This window comes from Alnus glutinosa, chromosome 10 (assembly GCF_958979055.1).
Source record: "Alnus glutinosa chromosome 10, dhAlnGlut1.1, whole genome shotgun sequence".
In the NCBI taxonomy this organism is placed as follows: Eukaryota; Viridiplantae; Streptophyta; class Magnoliopsida; order Fagales; family Betulaceae; genus Alnus; species Alnus glutinosa.
Window position 1 is genome coordinate 21,433,366 of NC_084895.1, and position 11,450 is coordinate 21,444,815.

The window sequence follows — 11,450 nt, forward strand, 5'->3', positions numbered from 1 at the left end:
CCCTTAAGTTAGTCTTGTGGCTAGCTGTGATCCGTTAAGTAGTCTTGTGGATTATTTACAACATTCACTATAATTGTCTTTTGTTTATGCTAGCAGAAATTGAAGGTTGAAAAAGTTGAGGATGATGAAAATGTGGCAATGGAAATGGAAAGAGTTGGTGATAGTTAAGCCACTCCTGATGGTGCATGGAACCGTTAGTTGACTCTTGTTGTACATTGCATAACAGATACAATGATCGAGTATCTTTCATATGAGTAGAAGGATTTATAATTCTTTGGTGGAAAGGTTTTTCTGTATTACTCATTGTTGTGTAGTAAGGGTTTAACCATTTGGTGAATATGGTTGGTGCAGGTATGAAGATGACCCTATAGAGGTATAATTTATAATTTGATGTTAAAATTATGCACATAGAGGTATACTTTGTTTCTGTTCTGCATTTAACTGGAAAACTAGGATCTATCTTTATAAATAAGAGAAAAAACAACCATTCATATTTTTTTTTAATTTTTTTTTAGCCGTTTTAGGGACCCTAAAACATCTCCAATATTTATTTTTATTTTTTTTTTATAATTTTTCTCAAGAGGCCATTTCAAGGTGTTTTTTGAGCCGGCTCAAACATGTTTGAGCCATTTTGGTTAAAACGACTCCAATTATTTGGAGTCATTTTGGACCAAAACGGCTCAAACCCATTTGAGCCATTTTAGTTAAAAATGACTCAAACCGGGTTCTAATACTCCATAGGTTTAGCCATTTTGAAAATGGCTAAAAAATAAAAAATAAAAAATAAAAAAATAAAAAAAAAAAAACTCAAAATGTTTTGAGCCATTTTTAGGCCTTAAAGAAGCTAAAGAAAAATGGCTCAAAAATCTGGTTTTTTTTTTGTAGTGACACCCAGGCACAAATAAAGGGACTATATATATTTAGGTTCGGACCCCCACCTTACATCTAGAGGTAAAAGTGGTTCTCCTAACAATTATTTTAATATAAAAAACTTTATATTTCATCTCCCAAGTTGAAGGGAAGCTATGCAAGAGATCTAATTACAACTTTGAGAAAACGGTTTACAATCTAGTTACAAATGAAGAAGTGATGCAGGGGGACCCGAGTCAGATGATGCTGAGTTGTCAAATTGCACATTGATGGAGCTGGATTACCTGGAGCAGGCAGATCAGCACAAAAATTGGCAAGAAATCATGATCTAACCTAATTGGAGCAATTTCCGAGTATGCTGCAGTATTTTGGCCATAACTTTGGCTACGAGTATCCGATTCGCGCATATGACCCCAATTCGGAAAGCTCTTGTCGGGGCACACATCATGGATACCATGATTCCTTGTTTCAAGCCCGAAATCCACTGTTTTCCTTTCCAAAATCCTAATTTTAAATATTTTTTTCCTTTTATGGTAACTTTTCGTTTGTCGTTTAGGAGGTGATTCTGAGCCTGATTTGGGCCAGATTTTTGGCAGTCGACTTATTTTATTCTATATTTCATTTTAATAAGGTTATTAGGGTTTTGCTATTTTTGGCAATTTTCAGCTATAATAGCCCACCTTGTGGGCCTTTTTTTCGATAGACAATTTTGATTATTGATATTTTCCTCATAGTTTTTCTAAGTGTTTTGGGATCATTATTATGTTTTCTTCCTTGCAATCTGCCCATTGAATAGCCTGCAGAATAATCACTATTTTGTCCGGCGTCAAGAAGTGGCTACACACACTCAAAATTAGATTAAAATACATAATGAAAATGGTAAACAAAATTATATTAAAATAATAGAAATCCTACAATCATAAATCAATACTACTGTGTTCGAAAGGAATGTTTGGAGCATATAATACCCTTAACAACACTCGTACCCCAAAACCCATCATTGTGGCTCACAATCACGAACTTATAACATGATGATCATAACAACCATTTTAATCTAATGGCAGGCCTCAGCTGTGAAGGTAAGCGATGTTGTTTACAAAAATATCACAGGTATCTGTACATTGGAGAAAGCCATAAATTTCAAGGACAGCAGCTAGCAAGAGTGTTCCTTGTCAAGGGATTTTGTAGGAAGATGTTAATCTAGTTAGCCAAGAAGATGGAAGGGTCGAGGTCTCTTGACAATTCAAGGGAATGTCGTCTCTCCACGGTACTCAGAATAAATAAGAGAAAAAACAACCATTCATATATTTTTGCATTGATGCTACAAATATAATTGATTTAGCATTATAATGCTAGATTTAGTCAAAGTTCATGTTGTTTAATTTAATCTCAAATTAAATTGTGTCATTGTAATAAGGGATTTGATTTTACCATATATATGTTTAACGTTCAAATTCAATAATAATGGATTTTTTTTTTTTTTTTGAAAATTCCTCGTCCTAGTAAATGGTTTCGTGATCCAACCTGCTTATTTTGGAGTGTTTATTATTGTTTTTAGGATTTTTGTATATAGACCGTCAAACAAACATTCAGTGATACTAGCATGCTTGCACAAACAAAAACGATGTCAATGCAAAATTAACGTGTAATCTCAAAGTCTTTGATCGTTGGAAGTGAGAACAACGAGGGCTTTGGTGTGGAGCTTGGTTCATTCTTACACTACAACTAATAGTTTTTAAACTTTGGGGGATAATTTCAAAAGTGATGGAAGTTTAGGGGGTTAAGTCTATACAATTTTTTTCCTAAAAGTTAACACTCCACCCATACACCCATCATTGTCACTCACAATCATAAACTAACATGGAGATTACAATCATTTTAATATAATGGCAGGCTTCAACTGTGAAAGTAAGCAATAACATCGCATATATTAGTACATCGAAAGAAGCGATAAATTGAAGATGATGACACGATTTTAAAAAAATGTCAATTTTCGATTTTTATTTTATTTTTTTATTTTTAATGTGACTGACATGGCATGATCGAGTGTCCATGTGACATCAATGGTGTGAGTAGTACTGTTGATTCACACCAGCCTGACCTAAAGTATTACTCATGGAGTTATCGCTTGTTGTGCTTCTCCCAAATCGATTTGTAATTCTCAAAAGTAGGAATATACATGTTGCCAAGTTTCTATCCTATTATTATTTCTTTATCCTCTAGATAGTATACATAGCTTTATAAGGTTTTAGAAATATTTCTCTAGACTCTTCCTCCTCTCTCGAATCTTTGGCTCAAGATTTTCATGCCTCGAATGTATTTTTCATACAAACATTTGATTTCCTCCAATAAATCAAGTTTGTAAGTAACAAGTTTGCATTTTAAAACTTTGTAAATATAATTTTGAATTCTAAAACTTTTATTATATGTATCTATAAAACTACAAGATATTTATACTATACGTGAACCAAATATTATTTGTAAGGATTGGTGTTGAAACTATTTTGTTGTGATCAAGTAGAACACATTTATTGTTTTTCTAAGTGAACACACTTATTGTTTTTGTTAGATCATGTCACACATATTTTGGATAACTACAAAAACTTGTGAACAGTACATTTTGATTTTTAATATAAAACCTCCAATTTTCTATAAAAAAGTTGCTAAATAAAATCAAATTTGGATTGCCTCCAATGAAAAAAATTATTGGAGATCTCCTGTGCAAAATAAACAATCAAGATTGCAAGATTAGGAAACTAACGAGATTTTATGATTTATTTGTTGAAGGTGATGACTGTATTTCAATAGTAGGTGGGTCAGAAAATGTTGAAGCCACTGCTATTACCTGTGTACCAGGCCAAGGAATTAGGTCTCTAACTGAACTTGATTTGCATCTAATTAGTATTGTAACTCAAGAAATTCTACCAGCATGATGTATGAATATTATGTTGCTTGTTTTTGTTTTACAATTTAATTATTACTCTTTTGGATATTATTTTATTTGCAGCATTGGAAGCTTAGGTGCTAGTAGTTCAAGTGATTATGTTTCAAATGTGATGGTCAATAGTGCAAGACTTTCAAGAACCACTAATGGATTGAGAATAAAGTTTGGCAGGTAAGAATTGGTTTTCAAGCATGCATTCTTTGGCACTCCACCTTTTACTACAACTCTTTGCTTAGAAATTCACACTTAAGATATGTGTTATTTATGTGTAGGGAGGCTCGAGATATAGAGAATGGTGTGAAATTTCTTGGACAACTGGATATGTTTTTTACTTTGAGCGCGTGCCTTGATTGATTGACATCACATTATTTTATGCCATCCAATCCAATCATGTGATCCATGATATTTAAAATCGTAGTACACCGAACTTGGAAGTTTGTGACTCGCACTGTACCTCATCCACTGTACAAGGAGCAACCCATCGAGAAAATGGAAAAACAAGTCTTGTCTTTTTATGACGCCACGTGGCTGCATGTGAATAGGAAGACTAATCTATCTCAATCTCATGATTCTCATCCATCGTCTATTCGTCTTCCTCTTTTTTGAGCAATTCTCTTCCGATCCTATGCATAAATTATAAATCAATACTACTGTGATCAAAAAGGATCGCCAAGCTTGAAACAAGTAATACCCCAAATTTAATTATTTAATGGGGGATTTGTAGTAAAAGTTAACTATAATACCCCTAACAACACTCATACCCCTACACCCATTATTGCCACTTACAATCACAAACTAACATGATGATAACAATCTTTTTAATCTAATCTAATGTTCACGGGTATGGGCATCAGAGGTAGCGATAAATTTCAAGTGTAGCAAGAGTGTTCATTGTCAATGGATTTTGTTGGAAGATGTTAATCTAGTCCTCCAAAAAGATGCAAGTGCCAAAGCTGCTTGTGAGAGTGTTAGATTGACAAACCAAGGGAATGTCTCTCCACGGTGCTCATAATAATTAAGAGGAAAAGCCAACATTCATATATTCTTACATTGGTGCCGTTAATATATCATTGATTTAGTAGTATATTACTAGATTTAGTCAAATTTCTTGTTGTTTAATTTAATCTCAAATTAAAGTGTCTCATTGTGATAAGGGATTTGCTTTTCTTAAAATTCCTCGTCCTAGTAATTGGTTATGTGATCCAGTGAACTAGCCTGCTTATTTTGAAATGTTTATCATTTTTTTTTTTTGGGGGATTTTTGTATATAGACCGTCAAACTCACATTCTTTGATCCCCCATACCCTTGTAAACTATAGGGCCAAGCCCATTATTGCCAACATATCATAATTAAAATTAAGAAAACAAATTACTTGCTTGTGCTTCAAGTAATAGGACACTTATTCAACCAAACCACATGGCCCTATATGGTCCATTGGATGGTCCACCATCAATCCCCCCTCCCGGAAGAGAACTCGACTTTGATGAGTGAAGGGTCACATATTCATCATAGAGGTCGAGATCAAGGCGTTGGACTTCTTCGGTCTTAATCCAACTATTATCTGATGTGGGCCGATTCTTCCAACAAACCAAAAATTTCTGATAACCACCCCTGTGAGTAGAAACGATCTGATAACCGAGAATTCGTCAATCTGATTACAGGGAGGATGGCAGGGGGAACTGAATCACCAGTAATAGCCAGAGGTTCCTCATGATTGCCCGAGTATGTAGTAAGGTCTTCAACGTTGAACACAGAGCTGATGGACAAGGAGTCCGGGAGGGCAAGATGTTAGGCATTGGGGCCCAACCATTTGAGAACCTGGAATGGCCCAACTCGACGATGATGGAGCTTATGGAAGGCTCCCCAAGGAAACCTCTCAGGCCGAAGTCACACCAACATGAAGTCGCCCGCCTCAAAAGTAACATGGCGGCGATGAAGATCAGCATGTTGTTTGTATTGGAACAGAATTACAAGAACTCCAACAGTCCAACAATAAATCACCACAAACCAAGGAAGTTGAAATAAAAGAGAAATAGAAGAGACATGGACAAGTAACGACACAAACCAAGGAAGTTGAAATGAAAGAGAAATAGAAGAGACATAGACAAGTAACAGTAGATGGAGTTTTGTGTGAATTAAATGTGTTGAAATTAAAGGAGTGTAACGTTTAGACTAGAAGATGTAAAATGTACAAATTTCTTTGTTTATAATTAGCATATGTGACCTCCCAGTAATGAAAAGAAGGAAAATAATCATCAGTTCAAAATCTTGTTTTTATTGTTTTGTTATGGTATCAAATCCACATGTTGTGGATCACCTATTAAAGCAACTGCAGTGTGAGTTTGCTATCAAAGTCTTAGGTCAGCTCAGTTATTTTTTGGGGTTGAAGTTCTTCATGTGTTTGATGGGTTCATGTTGTCACAATAGAGATATATCTACAATATTCTCAAGAAGACAAATATGTTACTTGCAAAACCCATCATTTCACCTATGACATCCGCACATTCCCTATCATAGTTTGAAGGTGATCCAATGACTGATCCCACACTTTACCGAAGCACCGTTGGGGCCTTGCAATATCTCTTTATCACTCGGCCTGACATTGCATTTGTTGTCAATAAGGTTTGTCAATTGATGCACCGACCAACTGAGATTCATTGGACCGTTGTCAAAAGAATTTTGCGATATCTGAAGCATACAACCTCTCATGGTCTCCTCATCCGAAAGAGCCCTTCTCTCCAACTCACAGCTTTTTTCTGATACTGATTGAGCTGGTTGTCCAGATGATCTTCACTCTACAAGTGGGTACTGCATTTTTCTGGGTCCAAATTTGATTTCTTGGAGCTCACGTAAACAATCTACAGTGTCCAGATCAAGTACAAAGGCTAAATACAGAGCAATAGCCAATACCACTATAGAACTCACGTGGCTTCAGTCCTTATTTCAAGAACTTGGCATTCTACTTAAAGCTCCACCAATTCTGTATTGTGACAATATTGGAGCTACCTACTTGACGTTGAATCCGGTATTTCATGCTCGCACCAAACACATCACTGTTGATTATCATTTTGTTCGAGAAAAAGTTGCTTCTAACTCTCTTATTGTGCGGTTTCTATCAAGTAAGGATTAAATAGCGGACATTTTTACCAAGCCACCATTGTCCATTAAATTTATTCACCCAAGTACAAACCTCAATGTTCACGATCTACCATTGGGTTTGCGGGGAATATTGGAACAGAATTACAAGAACTCCAACAGTCCAACAATAAATCACGACAAACCAAGGAAGTTGAAATGAAAGAGAAATAGAAGAGACATAGACAAGTAACGGTAGATAGAGTTTTGTGTGGATTAAATGTGTTGAAATTAAAGGAGTGTAACGTTTAGACTAGAAGACTAGAAGATGTAAAATGTACAAACTCCTTTGTTTATAAATAGCATAGGTGACCTCCCAGTAATGAAAAGAAGGAAAATAATTATCAGTTCAAAATCTTGTTTTTATTGTTTTGTTAGTTTGTAGGTCGCAGCAGTAACGACCAACTTGCGGCGTACCTCTGCGTGGAGATTCTGGATGTGAAGGGCAAAGTCCTCAACTCCCTGACTAGAGGATGAATGCAGGGGCAAAGGGGTGAGGTCCAAAGGAACTTGGGGCCGTCTGCCTGTAACGATTTCAAATGGAGATAAGCCACTACTTCGGTTGACATAACTGTTGTAGGAAAACTCGGCATGAGGCAATAACGAATCCCATGTGGCGTAATCAAACACCGCAGCAAATTACCCAAACTACGATTCACAACCTCCGTTTGACCATCTGTGATAGGAACCCACGATAATTTGAACAGAATTAAAGATATTTGATAGATAATGAACTCCTTTCGGGTAGGAGAGACCACAAATGAATCCACTTAGGGCTGGATACAAACCACAAATGACAAAATGCCAATATAATAATCAATAATCCATTCTCCACATTCTAGAACTCATCTTATACTAGAGCTACGTAACTGAGAATAAAACTACCCACTAACATGTTAAACTACCCACTAACATATTAAACTACCCATGCACATATTAAACTACCCGTGCACTAAATAACTACCCATGAATAACTGCAGCACACCACTACCCATGTCTAGATAGTCCTTCACGTGGCCATGAACTGCAGTTGTCCAACACCCACGTCTAGAGTCCTCCACGTTTCCATCAATTGCCCCGCCTGGAAGAAGAACCTTGTCCTCAAGGTTCATGTGGAGAAATTGATGAGAGGTTCAACCTCTTCGGCTCCGCGCTTACCACCCACAATTTTTGTGTCCCCATTTTCGAACTCCTCAAACCTTTCCTCCATTGCAGAAACCTCAATAGAGAGTGCTTGAGGTGTTTGGCAACGATGTCCCGGTGTGAATTTTTCATTGCAACCGAAACATAGGCCCTTCTCCCTTCTTTTCTGCATCTCTTCCCATGACAGTTTCTTGGCAGCACCCGATGAATATGGGCGTGTAGTATGTGTTGAGTACCCGGCTGAATTTGTCGACATAGTTGGCCCTTCACCGCTTGCAATCTTCCGGTCTCTAGAGAGATTATCATCTCTCATGCGTGCTAGCTCAATGGCGTCACGGAGGGTCTTCGGTTTGAACATTCGCACAGCAGATACAATATCCTGTTGCAGCCCTCCAAGGAATGTTCCCACGAGTGCCTTTTGTGGCCACCCATCCACCCGGTTTGCCAAACGCTCAAATTCTTGTTGATAATCCCGCAATGTCCCTTCTTGTTGGATTCTTGAAAGTGCCTCGTCATAATCTTCGACTTCGGTAGGACCGAATCGAATCAGCAACTCCCGTTCGAAGGCGTCCCATGTGATGGGTACTTGTTCTTCCTTTTACAACTTTTGAACCCATTGCCACCATTGATTGGCTTCACTTTCGAGATGAAAGGCTGCCAGGGATACCTTTTGCTCCTCCGGTATTTGCTTATAATTGAAGTACTGAACTACCCAGTTCAGCCACACGTTGGGGTTGTCTCCCGAGTACCGAGGAAACTCCAACTTAGTGAAATTACTCGATCCTTTAGAACTATTCGAGTGCCCGGAAGAATGATTTCCGTTTCCTTTGTCTGCAGATGATTCACCATGTTCAAAACCCTTGAAGAAGAGTTCCTTAAGCTCCGCAAAGCTGGACTGTGATTCTGCATTCATCTTCTGCATTACTTCTTTCAAATCCTGAATTTCTAATTCCAATTTCTCAATGCGATCCTTGTTGGTAGCCATGCTTTGAATTTTGAACCTGGCTCTGATACCAAGTTGATAGGAACCCACGATAATTTGAACAGAATTAAAGATATTTGATAGATAATGAACTCCTTTCGGGTAGGAGAGACCACAAATGAATCCACTTAGGGCTGGATACAAACCACAAATGACAAAATGCCAATACAATAATCAATAATCCATTCTCCACATTCTAGAACTCATCTTATACTAGAGCTACGTAACTGAGAATAAAACTACCCACTAACATGTTAAACTACCCACTAACATATTAAACTACCCATGCACATATTAAACTACCCGTGCACTAAATAACTACCCATGAATAACTGCAGCACACCACTACCCATGTCTAGATAGTCCTTCACGTGGCCATGAACTGCAGTTGTCCAACACCCACGTCTAGAGTCCTCCACGTTTCCATCAATCTGTTTGCAGGTGAAAAGCGCTAGAAAATTTGAGGTGAGTGCCCATTTTAGCCCAAAGCGTTTTCCAGAAGTAGCTCACAAAGCGAACATCACGATCAGAAACAATTGAGGCTGGCACGCCATGCAAACGAACAATTTCAGCCAAAAACAACGCAGCCACGCGAGAAGCATCAAAGGTTTTGGCACAAGGGAGGAAATGGGCCATCTTAGAGAACCTATCAACCACGACACAAATAGAATCATGGCCCCGGACTGTCTTGGGCAACCCCAATACAAAATCCAGACTGTCTTTTGTTTCTCTGTTTCTGCATATTTCTTTGATTGCTTGTTGTGAAGTTGAAGTTCTCGTAGTTCCAGCGTGTAATCTCTGAGGCCTCCTACATCAACCTGCTTGCATGAACTACGACGACGTCAATGCAAATTTAACGTGTAATCTCAAAGTCTTCTATTGTTGGAAGTGAGAACAAAGATGGCTATGGTGTGGAGTTTGGTTCGTTCTTTGGCTCAGACCCCATTCCCCCCCCCCTCCCACCCTCCCTCTCTCTCTCTCTCCAAAAAATCAAAGACTCGTTTCTCTGTGGAAACATGCATACCCAGTTGATTATTTGGTCACTTTATGAGGTAGGTGTGTGAGTTTTTATAAAGAGAGAACTGGGTCTGTGACTTTTTCGTGATGGATCCGGCTTCTGCTGTGGAAAAAAATACAGAGGCTTCCCCTTCATCCAACAAAAAACATTTGCATAAAAATTTTTGAGTTAAAAATGGTAATGTTTAGGTTACCATAAATTTGGTTAAATCTGGGCCTTGCACGCACGTGATTCATTTTCTCTCAGAGAATAATTTTTATTATAATAGGGCCTAACTGCCTAGGCCAAGCTTAATTATTTTGGCCATATATATGAATTTAGCTATTTATACATCATAATAATTAATAAAAAAAAAACAAAACAAAACAAAACAAAAGAGGGAGGACGACCATGGCTCATACTGACCCTCCTTTCCTTCTGACCCTGCTCTTCCATACCTCCTAATCATTCTATCAACTTTTGCACATCCTTCGAACACTTACTTTTTGAAAAGATGTCTTTGCACAACCTCTTTCTAATCCTCTTTCGGGAGTTGCCAAGAGGACCCACTTGATCCTCAAGCCTATTGGCCTATGAGTATATAGATCATAATACATATGAGTTTGGATACATGTGCAAGTGGAAATTTGAAATCTTGAAGACATTAATTCAAACACTAGAAGATGGCCTATTATTAAACTCATTTCCAAGCTTAATATATGACATGATGAAGGATTGATAATCCCAATTTTCTCAATTTTATTTTTTTTTACTACTTAACTCAGTGCTTCCATATTATAGCTAATTAATATGGATCCATTAAAGGTTAACAAGAGAAAAGATTTATATTTGGTGATGGGTTTGACACATGATAGATAGAGGGATGGAGCATCTCAGCTGAACGAGTAGTAGCTTGACATTTGTGTGGGTCTTCCAATGGATTTACATCTTCCATTAATGGAAAATTTTTGATGTAGTGAGTAATAGCTCTTGTTGTTTGGTGAATGAGCGGTGGAATCGAGCTGGCACTTGGGTGGAATGAGCAGCGGCTTTTTAGTGGTGGTGGAGCTAGTCATCACACAGTGGGGGAGGGGGAAAAATTTGGGGGAGTAGTTTTTGGAATGATTTGGGTTTTTTTTTTGGACAGTGATGACATGATTTTCAAAAAATGTCAATTTTCAATTTTTCTTTTAAATGTGGCTGGCGTGGTATGGTTGGGTGGCCATGCCACATCAACGGTGTGATTATTGTTGATTTACACTAGCGTGACCTAAAGCATTATTCACGGAGTTATCGCTTGCTGTCCTTCTTTCGAACGGATTTGTAATACTCAAAAATTTAAATATGTATGTAAAAATATAAACCAGACTCCAAACAAC